The following is a 21894-nucleotide window of genomic DNA, read 5'->3' as shown; positions in this document are numbered from 1 at the left end:
TAATTCAAAAAAGAAAAAAAGAAAATTACTATTAGGAGCTATGCTGCTCGGGCTCTACGAAAATGTTTTTGAGTGTGTGTCGAATCCTTCAAAAGTAATGCATTTTTTAAGAGTCCGATACGAATGCGCCAATATTTGAGAGAATCTGTGCAACATAGATTAGAAGGACCAATGAAATTGCAAAACTTGTTTACCTTTGATGTCAAGATAAACACCATCAGTCTTAACATACCAAATACACCTTCTATTATCACATCTTTTAGAATCTCGATCAAAATCAAAGAACTTAAACTCACCAAATAATGAACCAGACATCACATCACAAACTGAAATCACTTTCTTCTTTTTCTGAGGATTCACATATTGTGTCCAACTAAAGTGTTTACCAATTAGAATAGGAGCAAATCCAATGTCCAAATCATCAACCACACAATGCATATTTATAATAGTCTTTAATTCATTGTTAATTGATGCAAAAAATGGAATTGAAGGATCCACTGAATTGGTCAATCTTGAGAATCTGGGGTTTACTAAAAAGAATATTAAAAGTATAGAAAATTGGAATTTGAAAGAGTTATTCATGTTTTTCTTTTGCCTATGAATGAAGCAATATCAGCCTTTATATAGTATAAAACATAGGGGGATAAAATCTACCATTTTGCTTGCTAATATGTAAATATAATTATGCTCCCTTAAATTTCCAATTATGAAAAAGATTAGGATGACTGCATTCTCAACTATTATGGCAAAGTAATAATGGAGTAAACGTTTCAAGTTTTTCATTATTTTCACCTCCTGTCCTCCCCATTGTTCTTAATAATTAATTACGACAGTATCCGTTTTTTTTTTCTTCAAAATTATAATTATCTCCCCTAATTTTCAAGAAATTTAATTCTAGCATTTTTCGCACGTTCAATTTTTTCTATTTAATAAAACATACGAGAATATTTTTTTTGCTTGAGTCTCAATTTAGGTTCATGGAAATTGTATGCTCAAGTTAGTTAGCCTAAGGATTTACCTAAAACAAGATTATAGGGATGGGCCAGGTGGGGCAAGGCAAAACCTTAATGGGACAGAACAGGGCAAAGTCTTAATGGGAAAGGGCGGGGCGGATCAAAATACATTTTCAAAAAATAGTAATTGGGGTAGGGCAGGATTTTAGCTGCGAACTCAGCTGTCTGTGGCTACCTCTGTAGCTATTTTTGTCAACAGATTTGGTGCCTCAAATTCTTTTCGTTTTTTTTTTTTTAAAAAAAAACATGTTCTGTTTGCTTGCTAACATTTCTATTTAAAAAACATGTTTTCTTTGCGACCCGAAAAATCGAACCAAACCGAAAATCGAACCAAACCGACTAAAAGAACTGATACTTTTTAGGTTTGATTTTGAATTTTAAAAACCGATCAAATTTGGTTTGATTTGGGTTTTAGTGAAAAAATAACCGAAAAAACCCGAACCAAACAGACTATAAAAGTAGCTATTTAAATTTATTATTACACCTATATATGTGTATATTTTTATATAAGTTTCTAAAATTTTATGGTACATATTAGTCATTTATATTCTTAGTCTAGTTCTTCGCTATTTAATAATCTAATTCTTTGCATTTACACTCTAGTTTGATTGGTAGTTTTCTTTTGCTAAGTACAAAAAGAATTTATTTCATTTTAATAATAATCAATTTTTAATTGAGTACTTAAATTATTCATTATTATTTGATTCAATTATCATTAATATATCTTGGTAAATGATAGATTTCTCAAAATGCAATTGATTTGATAGTGTTATGTTGAAAATATAGTCGCCGGAATATTCGTTTGATAGTGTATGTCTCATATTTAAGAAAAAAATCGATAAATAATCGAAAAAACCAAAAAAACGACAAAAACCGAATCGATAAAAAACCGACTTAATTGGTTTGGTTTGGTTCTAATATTTGAAAAACCGACTTACTTGGTTTGGTTTCTTTTTCGGAAAAAACCGACCCAAACCGAACCATGAACACCCCTACACTTCACTAATGGGCAGAATTCTAGCTACTGAATTTTCATCTAGATATATATTTTGCAGTCTTCTTATTCTCTAGAAAAGTTCTTAAAGAAAAAGTAGAAGAATAAGAATAAGAAAATTCCCTTTTCTAGTTTCTAAACTCTATGATCTTGGAGTGGAACATTAATATAAGGAAAAATTTAATTTTTGATAAATTATATAACATTAATAAAATTTATATTATTCAATCAATATGCACAAACAATTCTTATTGACATCACAATTTTAAATATTTCAATAGAAAGTTGAAAAGGTAAAAGAAATTAAAAGCATGCTACAACATCCCTAAACAAGAAGCTGCTAAGTTACATCTCCATGAATTATCAGACCTATTTGTTAATGTTGAAGATAAAGTCAGTAGTATGTTACTAAATGGGAAGTTAATTACATATTTAAGACATTTATATAAAACTTTATGTAAAGACCCGGTCGGTCATTTTAAGAATTAACACTCTGATCTCATATTAACTGCTTTCTCCGTATTTGTTTCTGCTATTGTGAGTTGTTGGGAGGATTTATTTGGAGTTTCGGAGAGTTTTGGGACACTTAGGCCTCATTTGTTTGCACTTAATGGAGGTCTGAATCTTAATCATTCAGATCTCAAACATTAAGTGCGTTCGTTTTTAAAGTCTGAATCTTAATTATTCAGATCTTAATCATTAAGTGTGTTTGTTTTTATACTTCACAACCACTTAATGAGTCTGAATAGGTATGTATGATTAAGATCTATAATAGAGACCTAATTTCATTAAGATGCTACCACATATTCATTATTAACTGTCGTCACCGCCTACCATTATCAACTACCACCATGCAGCCGCCACCACCATACTCAATGTCACAGGGGTGTTTTATGCTCCACAAAAACAGCCTGCGCGGCAGCCAAGTCTCGACTTAACTTCAGCCTGTTCCACCCACTATCCCCACCACTTCGACCACCATCATTCTCACCCACAGTCAACACTCATCCACCTCAACTACCACAACTGACCACCCCATCACCCTCAATAACCACAGCCGGCACTGCACATCATTATAACCTACCACCACCCACCCACCACCTTTCTCAGTCACAACTACTACTACCACCCGTCATTATTAACTATCACCACCCACCACCACCATTCTCAACCATAATTGCCACCACTACCAATCACAACTAGCTACTAGCATGAACCACCATCATCAACCAAAACTACCACCCACCACCGCCTCTAGTCGGCATTCATCCGTAGCCATCATCACCAACAACTATCATATTTTAAAAAACTATATATTTCATTGATAGAATATTATATTAGTTATTATTTCATTTGAATTTTATGTTTATTAATTTTCATATAAAGATAAATTTTATACATTCAGATGTTAAAAATTAAACAGTCTTAATTATTTCTATTCAGATCTTAATACACATCTTTATATATTCAGAGGTGTATTCAGATTCAGATGTCTTAATCTTAATACACATCTTGATATTCAGATGTGTATTCAAATTCAGACGTCTTAATCTTAAAAAAAAAACAAATGAGGCGTTAGTCCCTAAATGAGAGTTTAAGTTTTAGAATTTGGATCGTAGTCGGAACAGTGTGAAGACGACCTTAGAATGGAATTTTGTTGGTTCCGTTGGGTGATTCCGAGCTTAGGGGCGTGTTCGGATTGTGTTTTGGAGGTACGTAGCTTAATTAGGCTTGAAATGCCAAAAGTTGAATTTTTGAAGTTTCCAGTTCGATAGTAAGATTTTGATCTAAGGGTCGGAATGGAATTCCGAGAGTTGGAGTAGCTCCGTAGTGTTGAATGTGATATGTGTGTAAAATTTTAGGTCATTCGGACGATGTTTGATAGACTTTTTGATCAAAAGCATAAATTTGAAATTTTACAATCCACAGGCTTGAATCTGAGGGTGTTTTGATGATTCGATGTTGTTTTGAGTGTTTCGAAGGTTGGTACAAGTTTGAATAGTGGTATAGGACTTATTCATATTTTTGGTTAAGGTACAGGGGCCTCGGAATGATTTCGGATGGTTAACGGGAAGTATGGAGTTGGGAATTTGCAGCTGAAGCTGCTGAGTTTGCTGTCATAACAGCACCTGTGGCTTGGGGACTGCAGGTGCGAGCCCGCATAAGCGAAGGTGAAGCCGCAGATGCGGCCAAGAGGAAGAAAGGTTGGAGCCTCAAATGCGGAAATTTGGGCGCATCTGCGAAGGCGCAGGTGCGAGAAGGTCATCACTGGTGCGATGGCTGGCGAATAAGTGAAGAATCGCAGATACACATCTGGGACCGCAGGTGCGATAATTGGATCGCATATGTGGTTTTGCTGGGTCAGAACATATATATTTCGCCCTTCGCGAATTTGGGCTATTTTTCATAGCATTTCAAACGGGAAGAAGCTTTTGGAAGCAATTTCAAGGGAGATTTTCAGAGGGATTCATTGAGGTAAGGTCCTTGGTTCCTAAGCTCGTTATTATGGTGATTTTTATTGTTGTTAGCATGAAATTTAAGGGAGAAATCAATGGTAAATTGGGGGTTAGGGCTTGGTTAATTGGAGAGATTTGAGTGGTGATTTCAGGGACCATTTGGGGTCTGATTTTGGTACTTTTGGTATGACTGAATTCGTGAGAGTGTGAGGATTCCGAATATGTAAATTTTACCCGATTCCGAGATATGGGCCCGGGGGTGTTTTGGTCATTTTTCCTAATTTCGCGTATTAGCTTAGAATTAATTAGTGGAATCAGTTACTTGAAGTTATATTTACATTATGCAATTGATTTGAATAGATTTGAACCATTTGGAGTTGAGTACTCGTGGCAAGAGCGTGGTTTTAGATTGATTTTTGAGCCGGTTCGACGTAAGTGGCTTGCCTAACCTTGTGTGGGGGAAACCCCCTAAGATTTGGTATTGTTTATATTTGAGAGGCCTTATACGTGAGGTGACAAGTGCGTACTTGTGCGAATTGTTGAAAATCCTATTTTCATATAGTAACTATAATTGTGTTCTCTTTCCTGTTTATACTACTTGCAATATAAGTGTTCTATTTTCATGCGTAATTGCTCTTAATTGCTTTACTTGCTCAAACTACCTTATTTGAATTATGCGCATCATGCTAGGTTAGAAATACCTATTTTACCTTGGTATGAAATTTGAATTGAATTGAGTATTCCTCATGTTGCTACCGTATGTTTATTTTGGGACTACGGGACGGTATCCTGGGAGATCCCTTTTCCTGTTTACTTTGGGACTACAGATTTGTATTTCGGAAGACCCCCCTGCACTTTTATATTGGAACTACGGGACTGCACCCGGTAGATATACTGGGTATTTTCATTTGGGACTACGGATCGGTATTTCGAGAGATCTGATCGGTGACAACCCTGCACCACTACAAAGTTGTGAGAGTGGTTGAAGCAGCTTTTATCCGATATGGTTGGGATCGAATCCACAGGGAGCTAGAAGTGGGAATTGGATTCCTATCTAAACTAGAGATGCGTAATTGCTCTTAATTACTCTTCCAATCATAATTGGTCTTTTGATTTTACTTCTAATATTACGCTAATAAGATGTTAAATTAAGCTAAGAGTAAGATGATTGAAAGGTTGTCTAAATGGTTAAGGAAGCACTAGGGAAGTGACTTTCTCCTAGGTGAATACTTGACAGGTTCTCGAATCTAAGGAAAGGTTGTCATGTTGGGGATTATGATATAACCATTGCACAAAACTTCTCACTCTATACCTCTCGGCAGTTTGAGTGATTTTGCCTTAATTGACTTTCTCAAGACTATTGGGTATGATAATTTGTGCAAGCAATTTAGGTACAAGTTGGGTATTACTATCTCTAGGTTTAACCATTTAATTGGGGCTATCAATCTCTTGAACGCTCCAATTCCTTTTTGGACTAATTTTCCTAGACTCAAACTCTCTTTCTCAAGAAGAGCTTAAGTCAAAATGGCACAAATTAGTGTTTGCAACCACTAATTAAACATGGAAAACATAAATTAGTCAAAATATCAAATACCCATATACGTTCAAGCCTTAAAACTCAAGACCCATCAAATACCCAGACTAGGGTTGAGCCACAACCCTAGCTAATGTGTCTAGCTACTCATAATAATGAAAGAAAATAAAGAAATAGATGAAGAAAAACCCTTAAGATTTAATTATAAACTAAGATAAAGAAACTTCAGTGTTAAAGTAGCTACAAATGACTCAAAATGGTCAAAAACCACTGTTCACGAGCACAACTGAAAGTTAGATTACAACTGATGACCTAAAAATGGGAAAAGAAAGTATTTATACTAGGCCGAATTTTCTGGACAAAAATACCCCTGCGGGGATAGTACGGTCCGCACAAAATCAAGTGCGGCCGCGGTGAGGCTTCTTGGCTTTAGATCTCTGCTCTCTAAACTTGGCCACCGCGGGCCTCATATAATGCATCGCGACCGCGATGGCTTCAATTGCGGTCCACACAAAAAGGACCGCGGACCACATTGGCATTAATTCTTCAAAGTCCCAACTCTCTGAACTCCTTCTTTGTGGACTGCATAATTTCGATTGCGGCACGGTGAGGCCATTGCGGTGCTTTGCGGCCGCAATGCTTGAGTTTCCAAAATATGCACTCTCTGAATCTCCTCACAACGGACCACACTAAATGGAATGCGGTCGCAGTGGATCTGTTGCACTGTGCTTGGACTTGTTCTTGGTACTTGTGCATATTTCACTCCTTTTTAAGCTGGTTTCGACTAATCGTCACCTTTTTGACCAAACACTGCAAACAAGTACAACATGTAAGCCTTTGGGACTATTTTGTATACATTTTAAATCAAAACTCAAGTAAGAAGGAGTGTAAAATAAACCATAATATCAACTCCCCCAAACTTAAGCTTTTGCTTGTCCTCAAGCAAACAAAGTATGACCTACCTCCTTAAGAGTAAACCCAAGAAAATTAAGCTGACCTAAAGTGATCTCATCTAGCATCAAATGGGACTAACAATTGCCCTTAATTGAAATGAATCATTAACAATATTCGACCTTCTAAACACCATGGATTTAGTGTGACACAAGAGCATCAAGAGTTGACTCGACCCATCAAAGAAACTCTTTCTACTACTTTGGTGATTTTGGACGCAAACTTATACTTCTCAACTCTCCCTAAGCAAAGCTCACTTTTAGATTGTAGCACTCAGAACGAGGATAGTGGAAACACACTCATCTCTCTAAAAGAAAGGTCACAAGTCCGGCTCTAAGTACCATAGGCTTGCCCCTTATGTGAGTCACCACTAATGTAAGCTTCATTCAACTCAAGATCACATAGGGATTTTATGGTGAAGTAGCGAAGGCTTTTGGTTCAGGTTAAGAAATATTTGGTCTAAGTAGGTTCCATCCTCCCTTTAGCACTTCATTTGCTTCATTTTGGCATACATTCTCTTGACTTTTTGAGTCATTAAATCCTTTCTTAGGGGTTAGAGAGACACACTGTCACTCTTTCTTGTTCATTTCAAACCTTTTTCTCCTTTATCAACTTTTCACACCTTTCATCTCTTTAGTTTTATTGAATCCCTTCATTCTTTTCTACATTGATCATTCTTTTTGTCCTTTTGATTTTCTTTCTTTTTCATTGCCTTTCCTTTTCTTTATTTTGTACCTTTTTACAACTTTGTTGCATTCCTCGTCTCTCCCCCCAAACTTATGATTTTGCCTTGTGCTAAAAAAAGATCGGGTGCCAAGAGAGGGTATTTTTAGAATCGGTAAAGGCTTGTATCGTGATTTTTAAAAGAAAAAGGTCTATGGCTCAAAAAGGTTGACTAGGGATATTATCAGTGGTAGGCTATGGAATGTTCCAGATATCATTCGGATCAAGAAGATCCTATAATTATATCTCAAGTCAAATTACACTTAGGATTTCGCCTAGACAAACATTCAGGGCAAGTTTTAGACTAATGGCGCGGAACTTGGACTTGCAATTCAAATTATCACCACACAAGCTATGAGATTGCTAAAGAGATAGAGTCGGGGCCCCACAACAACCTTAGCTAAGATTTGAGCAACACAATGGTCCCGAAAAACCACTTGATGATTATCGGTCAACACAAGAATCTCAAGGTCACTACTTTCACCATCCTATACACAACAATTTATTTTTGACCATAGGATCAAAGGCAAATATATTAGGCCTAAGTGAAGCTTTGCCTGAGGCACCATTACTCACTAGCTACTATTTACACAAAAAGCAAAAAGGAAACAGATACCAAACCCTTAAGAAGGTTGTCATGCCATCCATCATCGGGAAGAGCCACCCGGTTCACACAAATTCCACATTTGGAAAGAACCATGGCATTAAGAAAATCAAAGGCTTATTACACGCAAAAACTCAAAACAAAAAGTTATGAAGATAAAATAAGAAGCTATGAAAGGAGAAATGCGGAAAGTAAAATAAATATATACAAGAGGGGATTTAGTCGAATATACATAAGGGAGAATGAATATATACATTAGAACGTAACTTTATATACAGACCAAAAGTAAAAAAGTACGGAAAGTGCAATAAAATGATAAAATTATGTACATATCAAAAGTAAAAAGAAAGTATAAAGAAAAAGGTAATGTCATATATACAGTCATCAATATAGGGCTACCCCCTCAAATGAAAGCTATCATTGTCCTCAATGCTAACTAACCAAAATAAGCACAAGAAAAGATAGAGAGGAAAAAAGAAACTCCCTATTGGCCCTCCATCTGTATAGGATCCTAGGTCTGGGTCCCTGGGTCCTCGGACTGCTCGGGAACCTGTGACTGGCTCCCTGAAAACTGTGTCTCCACTAGGACCTGGGCCTGTATTGGAATCTGGGGGTCGCTAGAGGAGCCTCCCTGCGGGTTCTCCAACTCTATAACAGCATCATCTGCACAGGGAATCACCCTATTCCTCATGGGTGACCTCTCTTTCTCCTGCTCAGGCTGGGCTGCTAGAGCCGAGTCATGCAATAGAAGGTCCAAAGGCAAGTGATCTGCCTTCAACCTTTCCACCTCCACTCTCAACTCTTTCACCGACTCCTTGGATGCCCGACTCTTCCTCAGTTTCTTTGCTTCTTTGGCCAAATCCTTCAATTCTTTTTTGTGTGAACCCACAACGTCCAATATTAATTACTGGTTCTTCAGGAGCTTCTTTTGGTTCTCCAGAAGCTCCTTGAGAGTGTCCTTCACTGACTGTGGGACCTGTGGCTGAGGAGGTGCAGACTGGGCTACCACCGAAGTAGAAAGTACAAACAACTTAGAAGTAGTTGTCTACACCCAGTTGTTGATACTGGAAAGGGTCTGGCTTAGGTGGTGGGCAATTAAAGGATATGCTGCGGAAGAGGGGATATCTGGAGCTGTAGAAATGGAGGGTCCTGGGGCCATGTCTGTGTGGCTGAAGGAGGCTGAGTAGGAGCCACTATTATTACTGGCTCTCTAGACTGGCTAGTTGAAGTAGTGGCTTTGCCCTTAGGGTCCTTGGGGTTGTCAGGACCCTTGGTGCTCTACCAGGAGAAAAGTGACTTGGCTTTCACTTTCACATCAAATCCTCTCTTCTCCACATCTAGATCATCAAAATATATGGACATGAAATTTGGAAAGGGGTAGGATCTTTCACCCTCATTCACCACCCGTGTAATCACCCTGGACATCACATTCTCGATGTTGATCGGGTACCCCGCCATGATCGATGCCACCAATATAGCCCGGGAGCTAGGAAGAGAGTTGTCGTTAGTGGTGGGGTCTATCCTGCTACAAACAAATGTCTCCCACCCTTTTGCTTCAGATGTCTCACCCTTTTTCTAAGTACAATGCCTCATCCTCCTCCGGGAAGCCCAGGTAGTCATTGATCGTTTTTCCATCAAATTTTACTTTCAAATTTCGTACTTTGGTCACTGTGGTGCCCTTTTTGATGTGGGCAACATTTGTGTAAAACTCCTTCACCAAGTGCTCATTTGCATCCTCCACGTGGCCTATGAAATAGTCCCATCCTAATATTTCTCTGAACTGCCTCAGCACATTGGGGTTATGAGGCAAAAGGTCCTTTGTGATGAATTTCCGCTCAGGTATTAACTTCCTCTCGGGCCACCATTCTCTACACTTGTGGTAGGCCACTTCACTCACAAACCTGTCTTGCCATGCCTCCGGGTTCTTGGTTCTCTCCACCCCTCCTACTTAGGGCTCAACCACTCCTTTTTCTTCTGCGGGATCCTCACCGGATAGTGAAGCTGTAGGTGAGGTAGAATATGCATTGTCACTACCTGCAGTTGAGCCCTCAGACGACTCAGAAGAAATGTGCATTGATGCTTGGGCAGTAGGGGTTCCCGGAGGTGTATCCCTCAATCTAGGCCCCTCCGTCCACTCAAGAACATATTCTGGCATGGAGTTGGAGTCGGATGCCTCCCGGGAGGGCATATACTCACTTCCCTAATGGGAAGCAGCTCTATCAGCAGCCCTTATGATTCTCCTGGTGTCCTTGATAGCTTGTTGGGCTTGTGGGGTCAATCTAATCATGCCTCGTCCCCTACCCCAGGAGGACTCTCCTTTCCCTATCTGTTTATCGCCTCTGCCTCGTGATTTTACCATTATCTGCAAGGAGAATGCATTCTATTCTTGTTAGTATCCCAGTATTAGATGAAGCAATACAGAATAAGATTGCAGGCAGTTGAAAATGAAAAAGCAGAATTGCAGACCGCACAAAATGAAGTGCGGCCACAAATAAGCTACCGCGGACCACACAAAATGCACCACGGTCCGCACTGAAGTGGGGGTCAGACTACCCATTCTCTGATAAAGGTCTTCGCAGACCGCACAAAATGGTGTTGTAGTCCGCATTGAGGCACTGAGGACCGCACAAAATCCATCATGGCCACGGTCCTCAATTATCAGCTTTCAGAAGTTCCACCACCGCGGTCTACACAAAATAGCATTACAGACCGCATTGAAGCACAACGGACCACACAAAATCCACCGCGGTCCGCGGTAAGTTATGCCCAACAACCCTAACCTAGGGTTTCAATTTTTCACATTTTTAGTCCAATTTTCACCTATTATTGATCCCCTAGGTTTTCAATCAGTGTTTTTAACTAATTAGTCCTAATCTAAACAACTTATAAAACCCTAAGCTTAAAAAATTAAAGAAAAAGGGGAGAAGAATCGAAGAACTGTCAATTTAAAGGAAAATAAAACAAATTTAAAAGCTAAGTAAAGATAAAAAAAATACTAAAAGTGAGATGCAATCTAGATTAATGAGACTTAACAGTTGAATTCGAGCAGGTAGGAGTGATGAACATTGATTTTTTTTACTCTGGAGAGCAAAGGAGCGAAAAGTTTGAAATGAGGGCCTCAGGTCCTATTTATAGAAAAAGGAACTGGGGCCCATCTCACCTACCCATCGTGGACCGCACAAAATGGCATCGCGGTCTGCGGTACTCAAAAACATGAGGCATTGGGGAGATGTCCACTGCAGACCGCAAGAAATGCAATGCGACCGCAGTGGTCCATCGCGGACCGCACAAAATGCATTGCGACTGCGGTGGAAAATATCAGAGACTCCTCATTTTGACCAATTAAATATGCGGACCGCATTGAAATGTTGCCCCCGCACTGAGGCCTTTGCAGCAACATAAAATGCACCACAGTCCACATTGCAAACTTCAGAGAGTGTGCATTTTTCCAACTTGGTCCTGCACTGCATCAAAATAATCCTACAACATCTTACAACCAGTTAGTCCAAAAAAATCCTATACTACAAAGAAAATCAAAGAAAAATAAAAAGAAAGACACATGGGCTGCCTCCCAAGAAGCGCCTGATTTAGCGTTGCAGCACGATGTAGGTTACCATCAAATCACTTTAGATGGAGCAGTGCCACCACGTGGCTGTCATCAATCTTGCCCAAGTAGTGCTTGACCCTGTGTCCATTAACTCTGAAAATCTCCCCATTTTTGTCCTTCAAGTCAAGTGCACCAAACGAAGTCACAAGCACCACTTCAAAAGGTCCACTCCATTTCGACTTAAGGTTTCCCGGAAACAGACGTAATCGAGAGTTGAACAAGAGAACCAAATCACCCACTTTGAACTCCTTACCACGAGCATATTTATCATGAAGGTACTTCATCTTGTCCTTGCACAAGGATGAACTGGAGTAGGCATAGAATTGGAATTCATCAAGTTCATTAAGCTGCTCCACACGAAGATTTGCTGCCACATCCCATTCAAGATTCAGTTTCCTCAAAGCCCACATGGCCTTGTGCTCTAGCTCAACCGATAGATAGCAAGCTTTCCCAAACACCAACCGATACGGAGACATAACAATCGGAGTATTGTAAGTAGTCCTATAAGCCCATAGAGCATCATCCAACTTCTTTGACCAATCGGTCCTATTTGCATTGACCGTCTTTGACAATATACTCTTGATTTCCCTATTTGAGACTTCAACTTGGCCACTCGCTTGAGGATGATAAGGAGTAGAAACTTGGTGATTGACACCATACTTTGCAAGCAAAGTGACAAAATCTCTATTACAAAAATGAGACCCCCATCACTTATGATTGCACGAGGAGTGCCAAACCGTGTAAAATTGCTCTTCTTGAGAAACACAACAGCACTCCGGGCCTCATTGTTGGGTAAAGCCACGACTTCAACCCACTTTGAAACATAGTCAAACGCCACAAGAATGTATGTGTTCCCACACGAGCTAACAAACGGGCCCATAAAATCAATGTCCTATACAAAAAAATATCAACTTCAAGAATGGTATTGAGAGACATCTCATCTTTCTTCTAAATTCCACCCGCTCTTTGACATTCGTCACATCTCTTCACAAGTTCACTTACATTTACAAAGTTGGCCAATAAAACCCACAAATAAGAACTTTTGAAGCTGTCCTCGCCCCGCCATGATGGCCACCATAGGGAGAGGAATGTCAAGCCTCTAAAATACTCAATTGCTCCTCCTCCGGGACACACCTTTGGATCACACCATCCGTGCAAATCTTGAACAAGTATGGTTCTTTTCAATAGAAATCCAAACTATCCCGTTTGAGCTTCTTTCTTTGGTTAGAAGAGAGCTCACACGGGATTATACCAGTCATAAGGAAATTAGCAACGTCCGCAAACCATGGCATACCATTTACCGACACCAAAAGGAGTTGCTCATCGGGAAATGAATCATTGATCTCTAGGCCATCACGAGCCCTCCCCTCCTCCTCCAAGTGGGTCAAGTGGTCCGCCACTTGGTTTTCACTACCCTTCTGGTCCACAATCTCCAAATCAAACTCTTGAAGTAATAAGACCCATCACATCAGTCTAGCTTTGGAATCCTTCTTTGTCATCAAGTACCGGAGGGCGACATGATCGGTATGAACTATGACCTTGGCACCCATGAGATATGGCCAAAATTTCTCCATTGCAAACACAATAGTCAAAAGCTCTTTCTCTGTCATCGTGTAGTTCACTTGAGCATCATTCATGGTCTTGCTCGCGTAGTACACCAGATGAAACCTTTTATTCACTCTTTAACCCAAAACTCCTCCAATCGCAACATCGCTCTCATCACACATGAGCTCAAAAGGAATACTCTGATTGGGTACGGTAATAATAGGAATGGTGGTCAACTTGTGTTTGAGAAGTTTAAAGGCTGGCATACATCTCTCATCGAGCATGAACTTGGCATCTTCTTCCAATAACTTGCATAAGGAATTCACTACCTTCGAAAAGTCTTTGATAAATCTTCGGTAGAACCCCGCATGCCCAAGAAAACTTCTAACTCCCTTAACAGAGGTAGGGGGAGGGAGACTTGAAATCACATCAATTTTTGCTTTGTCCACCTCTATACTATGCTTTAAAATTTTATGCCCAAGAACTATGCCCTCCTCAACCATGAAGTGGCATTTCTCCCAATTAAGAACAAGATTGGTTTCTTCACAATGGGCCAATACTCTATCAAGATATTTCAAACATTCATCAAATGAATCGCCCATAAAACTAAAGTCGTCCATGAACACCTCCAAAATATCTTCCACCATGTCGGTGAAAATAGCCATCATACACTGCTGGAATGTAGTCGGTGCATTGCACAACCCAAAAGGCATCCTAGAAAAGGCAAAGGTGCCATATGGATAAGTGAATGTGGTCTTCTCCTAATCTTCCGGAGCAATCAAGATTTGGTTGTATCCAGAATACCCATCCAAGAAATAGTAGAAGGCACGCCCAGCAAGTCGATCTAACATCTGATCAAGAAAAGGCAATGAAAAGTGATCCTTGCGGGTTACTTTATTCAACTTGCGGTAATCCATGCACACCCTCCACCCGGTAACCTGGTAGGAATCAACTCATTTTGCGAATTTGCAACCATGGTCATGCCACTCTTCTTTAGTATACATTGCACCGGCGAAGTCCAAGAGCTATCAAAGATGGGGTACACAACCCCGACATCCAACCACCTGATCACCTCTTTTTTCACAACTTCTTGCATTGCTTCATTCAACCTCCTTTGATGTTCCAAGGAGGGCTTTGCATCATCTTCCAGAAAAATCTTGTGCATACAAAATGCGGGGCTTATCCCCTGAATATCAGCTAAGGTCCATCCAATTGCCTTCTTCCGCTTTTGGAGCACCGCTAATGTGGCATCAACCTGCATGTTAGTAAGACAAGAGGAAAGAATAACTGAAAAAGTTGAACTAGGGCCTAAGAACTCATACCTGAGGTGTGGAGGCAATGACTTCAACTCCAACACCAGAGATTCCTCGATTGAAGGTTTTGTTGGTGGAGTCTTCCTATTCTCAAGATCCAAAGAGAGTTTCCTAGGGTCTAAGAGTAAGATCCCATTCTATGTAACGCATTCACGCACTCTACTCGGCCTTCATCCTCATTTACATCGAGATTCAACAATACTGCCTATAGAGGGTCCTCCACATTGATCATTGCACTAGTATCATCAACTATCACTGTCGTGACAAGGTCCATAAAGGAGCACACCTCAGAACTGTTGGGCTGTTTCATTGACTTGCACACATGAAAGACCACTTTCTCATCACCCACCCGGAAGATGAGTTCCCATACTTCCACATCAACTAAGACCTTCCCAATAGCAAAGAAAGGTGTTCCCAATATGGTTGGAACCTCATAATCTACCTCACAATCCAAGATCACAAAATCAGCTGCCAATATAAATTTGTCCACCCGGACAAGGACATCATCAATAATACCCAATGGACTGTTCATAGTTCTATCTGCCATTTCCAATCTCATGGAATTAGACCTCGGTTTCCCAATACCCAAAGTATTAAAAACGGAGTAGGGCATCAAGTTGATACTTGCCCCCAAATCACATAGAGCTTTTGCAAAGTCCGCACTCCCAATGGTGCAAGGAATAGTGAAAGCACCAGGATCTTCTAGATTTGGGGCCATTTAGTGCACTATTGCACTAACTTGGTGGGTCATCTTGGTAGTTTCGCGATCCATGGATCTTTTCTTTGACACCAAGTCCTTCATGAATTTAGCATAGCCCGACATTTGTTCTAGAGCCTCCACTAAAGGCACATTAATGTATAAGCTCTTCATCATGTCAATAAACTTTTTAAACTAATTCTCATTTTTCTGCTTTGCGAGCCTTTGAGGATAAGGTGGAGGTGGCCTTGGCAAAGGAGCCTTGGCTTTAGGCACAACCATTTCCGGCATGTCCATTACGTGTTCCCTAGACGGGTTCACATCATTCTGAGTCTCCACCTTGGCATCATGAATGTGAATCCTCACTTCCTCATTCACATTCTCATCAATCACATTTTCAACCACCAAAGGAATCTCATCTTCTTGCAACTCAACTTCATCACTCAAAATTTCTTTTTTCTTGGAGGCATTCACATCACTGCCTCGTCCACTTCTTGTAGTTACCACCATAACATGATTGTTTCCACCCTTTGGGTTAACTACCGTATCACTTGGTAGATCCCCCTTACGGAGAGTATTCAAGGATTGTGAGGTTTGGTCTAATTGAACTTCCAAGTTTCTGATTGAAGTATTGTGGGAAGCCAACTAAGCATCAGAGTCCGCATTCTTTTTCATCATCTGTTCAAACATCATTTCAATTCTCCCCATTTCGTTGTTGGAAGAACTAGGACCTTGGGATGGAAATGTGGTGGATTGTTCGATTGTTGATACATTTGGGGCCTTTGAAAGCCTTGCCCCCGATTTCCCTGATTGTCATTGTTCCAACCTCCCTGATTGTTGTTACCACCCCAATTGTTGTTGTTGCCAGTCCAATTACCCTGATTGTTCTGATTGCCCCAATTGAAATTTTGATTGTTGTTCCCCCAATTACTATTGTCTTATTGTTGTTGATTGCCCCAATTGCTTTGGGGTCTCCATTGTTGTTGGTTGGAAGAATTGACCCTTTAGCCTTGATAGTTGTTCACGTATTGCACCTCTTCATTCCGCCCATCATAACCATCATCTTGGAATCCACCACAATCATTGTCATATTGATCCGAATTCCCTTGCTTCTGTTAACCTCTTTGTCTTCTTTTGTTCACTAGCATGTTTACACCCTCCATAGCATTTACTTGGTGCAGATTTTGAACCTGTTGTAACTGTGCCTTTGCTAGCTGGTTCATTGTTGTTGTCAGGTCTGCTATCCTGCCCATGATCATGTATCTCTTTGTGCAAGTGAGTGACCGTGGGGTTACCCTGTGGCACATTGGCTCTACTTTGCCAAGCGGGGAGGACGTATCAGCCATCTCGTCAAGAATGTCACAAGCCTCATCATAAGACAGCTTCATGAAACCCCTAACAAGTTGGTTCACTATGTACTAATTTGTTGTGTTAATACCCCGGTAGAAAGTTTGTTGGATCATTGCCTCAGTCATATCATTGTTGGGACATTCCTTTACCATGGTTCTGTATCTCTCCCAAATCTCATGTAATGGTTCGGTGGGCTCTTGCTTGAAAGCTAAGATCTCATCTCTTAATGCTGCCATTTGCCCCGGCGATAAAAACTTTGCAATGAATATATCCACCAACTCATCCCAAGTAGTGATGGAATGGTTAGGAAGTCGTTCAAGCCAATCCAATGCCTTCCCTCTCAGTAAGAAAGGGAATAGTCTCAACTGAAGTGCATCCTCCGACATATTAGTTTGCTTGCTCCCCCAACAGGTATCCACGAAACCCTTGAGATGTTTATAAGCATTCTTATTGGCAGCGCCCGTGAAATACCCTCGCTACTCCAGCAATGTCAGCATCACATTTTTAATTTGAAAATTACTCGCTCGGATCCGGGGTGGGAAAATTGCACTAGCATATCCTTGGTTGGGAAGCACTCGAGGAGCTACTCTTGGAGGTGGCGGGGGAGGGTCTGGAATATTACCATTGGCCTGGCAACCTCTCTTTTGTTCTTGAGGCACGATAGAAACCTCATCATCAATATTGTCATCTACCTCCTCCCCCGGCGGAAGATCTCCAAGAGGTGCATTGTTTGCTGCCATTTTGTACCTGAAGTTGTGACACACAAAAATTAGTAATACAGAAGGAAAGAAGAACAGTACACAAAACTATTTAGATAGACAGCCAAAATCGTTAGCTCCCCGACAACGGCGCCAAAAAGTGATCGGTTCCAACTCTGCACCACTACAAAGTAGCAAGAGTGGTCGAAGCAGCTTTTACCCGATATGGTCGGGATCAAATCCACAGGGAGCTAGAAGTGGGAATTGGATTCCTATCTAAACTAGAGATACATAATTGCTCTTAATTATTCTTCCAATCATAGTTGGTCTTTTGATTTTACTTCTAATATTACGCTAATAAGATGCTAAATAAGCTAAGAGTAAGATACTTGAAAGGCTATCTAAATAGTTAAGGAAGCAATAGGGAAGTGACTTTCGCCTAGGTGAATACTTGATGGGTTCTCGAATCTAAGGCAAGGTTGTCATGTTGGGATTACGATATAACCAATGCACACAACTTCTCACTGTATACCTCTCGGCAGTTTGAGTGATTTTGCCCTAATTAACTTTCTCAAGACCAATTGGTTATGATAATTTGTGCAAGCAATTTATGTTCAAGTCGGTATTACTATCTATAGGTTTAACCCTTTAATTGGCGCTATAAATCTCTTGAATACGCCCTAATTCCTTGTTGGACTAATTTTTATAGACTCAAACTCTCTTTCTCAAGAAAAGCCCAAGTTAAAAAGGCACAAATTAGTGTTTGCAACCATTAATTCAACATGGAAAACATAAATTAGTCCAAATATCAAACACCCATAGACATTCAAGCCTTAAAACTCAATACCCATCAAATAACCACACTAATATTGAGCCACAACCCTAGCTAATGGGTCTAGCTATTCATAATAATGGAAAAAAATAAAGAAATAGATGTAGAAAAACCCATAAGATTTAATTACAAACTAAGATAAAGAAACTTCAATGTTAAAGTAGCTACAAATTACTCAAAATGGTCAAAAACCACTATTCACGAGCACAACTGAATGTTAGATTACAACTGATGACCTAAAAATAGGAAAAGAAAGTATTTATACTAGGCCGAATTTTCTGGACAAAAATACCCTTGCGGGGACAGTGCGGTCCGCACTACGGTCCACAAAAAATCGAGTGCGGCTGCGGTGAGACTTCTTGGCTTTAGATCTACGCTCTTTGAACTTGGCCACCGCGGGCCGCATAAAATGCACCGTGGCCGTGGTGGCTTCAATTGCGGTCCGCATAAAAAGGACCGCGGACCGCATTGGCATTAATTCTTCAATGTCCAAACTCTCTAAACTCCTTCTTTGCGGACTACATAATTTCGATTGCAGCCACGGTGAGGCCATTGCGGTCCGCACAAAATACTTTATGGCAGCAATGCTTGAGTTTCCAAAATATGCACTCTCTGAATCTTCTCATTGCGGACCGCACTAAATGGAATGCGACCGCAGTGGATCTGTTGCACTATGCTTGGCTTGTTCTTGGTACCTGTGCATGTTTCACTCCTTTTTGAGCTGGTTTTGACTAATCGTCACATTTTCTATCAAACCCTGTAAACAAGTACTACATGTAAGCCTTTGGGACTATTTTGTATACATTTTAATTCAAAACTCAAGTAAGAAAGAGAGTAAAATGAACCATAATCCCTAGTTATCAAGATCCCCGTGCACTATGAGTTGGACTAAGGGATGACACCTGGGAAATCCACTGGATATTTATATTTGGGACTATAGGATGGTATCTTGGGAGATCCCCAGTTGTTACCTCTATGTTGAGCTGTATTCCTTCTGTAATTATTTTGTCTTTATTGTAGTTGTTGTTGTTCTTACTATCCTGTGTTATTTCTTATTGTTTGCACTTAATTATACTGTCTTATTCTATACTGTTATACCTTTTTTTTCATCTAAACTCAGTAGGGCCCTGACTTTCCTCGTCACTACCCGACCGAGGTTAGGCTTGGCACTTACTGAGTACCGCTGTGGTATACTCATGCCCTTTCTGCGCATGTTTTTCATATGAAGATATAGGTACTTCAACTCAGCCCTACCACCCTTGAGGCGAGGCGATTCTCCAAACACTTCGAGATATATCTGCCGCGTCTGAAGACCGAAGAGTCCCTTTCCATTCTCTCTTATAGAATCAGCCCTTCTGTATTTACTTTTGTTTAGACATTCTCGAGTTAGACACTTGTAGTTATTCAATATCTTGTGAATTCATGAGATTTCGGGTTTTGGGAAATATAGTTTCGGTTTGAGAGTTGTATTGTATATGCCGAGCGATATCTTAAACACTTCATTTTGTTATTCATGCAGTTTTGGCTAGTTTTATTATGTTGTTTCTTTTTCCGCAATTTGTTAGGCTTACCTAGTCGTATAGAGTAGGTGCCGTCACGATAGTTCACGGAGGACAAACTGGGGTCGTGAAAAATTGGTATCAGAGCTCTAGGTTCATAGGAGTTATGAACCACAAGCCGGTTTATTAGAGTCTCGCGGATCGGTACAGAGACGTCTGTACTTATCTACGAGAGGCTATGTAATTGTTAGGAAAATTTCACTTCATTTGATTTCCTTGTCGTGCAAGATTTTGATATCACAATTCTAAACTTTTGTCTTCTATTCTCTCACAGATGGTGAGGACACGTGCTACCAGAGATGATCAGGCACCCGCGCCCCTTACTAGAGCCGTGAGAGGTCCGGGCCGGGGTAGAGGCCGAGGACGCGCACATGGTGCTGCTAGAGCACCCATGTGAGCTGCCACTGAAGTGCCACTAGCAGTTCCAGCCGGAGTCCAAGCACCTCATACACCTACTACTACTACTACTACTACTACTACTACTACTACTACTACTCCAGCTCCCCAAGAGAATCTTGCGTAGTTCATGTGCATGTAAACCACTCTGGATCAGGCGGGGTTGCTTTCCCTTTTTGCAACCACATCTAGGGCCGGGGGAGGAGCCTAAACTCCCGCCGCCCGTACTCCTAAGCAGTGAGTGTATGTTGATCAGGTTCCAGAGATTATTCCTGTACAGTTTGTATTCGTAGATCAACCCGAGGACAGGGAAGCGACTTCTGAGGATGAGAAGTGGAGGCTTGAGAGGTTCAAGAAGTATAAGCCTCCTGTATTTAGTGGTCTAGCATCAGATGATGCTTTGGGATTTCTAGATGAGTGCCACTATATTCTCCGTACCATTGGTATATCAGGATCGAGTGGGGTTTCCTTCACTACTTTCCAGCTTTGAGGAGCTGCCTATGAGTGGTGGCATACTTATGAGTTAGACAGTCTGGATGAGGTAGCTTCCCTGACTTGGACTCAGTTTTCAGATATGTTCCTGAGAGAGTATGTTCCTTAGAGCCTCAGGGATGCATGGCGTGCAGAGTTTGAGCATTTGCGCTAGGGTACTATGACTATCTTGGAGTATGATGTACGTTACACTAGCTTGTCTAGACATGCACTAGCCTTGGTTTCTACTGTTCGCGAGAGGGTTCTCCAGTTTATTAAGGGGCTTATTCCAGGCATCAGGTCCAGCATGGCTCGTGAGTTGGAGATGGATGTTTCTTATCAGCAGGTGGTGAGCATTGCTAGGAGAGTGAAGGGTATGCATGCTAGGGATAGAGAGGAGAGGGAGGCCAAGAGGTCTCGAGAGTCGGTCCATTATTCTGGTGCCCGTGCTCAAACTGTAGTTCATCATGGTAGGGGTTATATGAGTCACCCCGTTCATTCAGCTCTTCTAGCAGCTAGTCGTATTCCAGCTCCTCCTAGGCCTGAGGAGCCTTATTACGCACCTCCAGTATCTTGTGTGCCTCCTGCGCGGGGTGCTTTCAGTGGTCAGTCTAGCATACCTAGCTCGATCCAGTCACTGTTGCCATGTCCTCCCAGAGCTTGTTTTGAGTATGGTGACACATTCCATATGGTGAGGGATTGCCCCAGACTTAGGAGGGGTGCACCTCCACAGACTTCTCAGCTTGAGTTTTCAGAATAAAGTGATAGACATAAATGTTTGCGGGGAATAAGAAGAGAGTTAATAAGATACATGGATGACAACGGTAGGACAAAAAAATGACTGGATTACAGAGTCTATAGTTAAGTGAAGGAAAAGATAAAGGTAACAGGCCTTGAGGCTACAAAAGAGTAAAGGCCATGCAGTCATACCCCCATTTCGAGAAATAAGTTCGTTGCTCTAACATGATTTCTAGAAGAAAAAGCTAGACCCCAGAACAATAGAAATCAGTATGGGTTGTTGAACAAGATAAACTAAAGGTGAGTTAAGGACTGAGTGATTGGATAATAGTCAGCATCATGAAAATTTCATATTGCGTTCCGGCGATAATAGAATGGACAACAAAAGAAGATTCATGAGAAATTCAGATAAT

Source organism: Nicotiana tabacum, chromosome 7 (genome assembly GCF_000715075.1).
Source record: "Nicotiana tabacum cultivar K326 chromosome 7, ASM71507v2, whole genome shotgun sequence".
Taxonomy (NCBI): Eukaryota; Viridiplantae; Streptophyta; class Magnoliopsida; order Solanales; family Solanaceae; genus Nicotiana; species Nicotiana tabacum.
Note: the sequence above shows the minus strand (reverse complement) of the source record.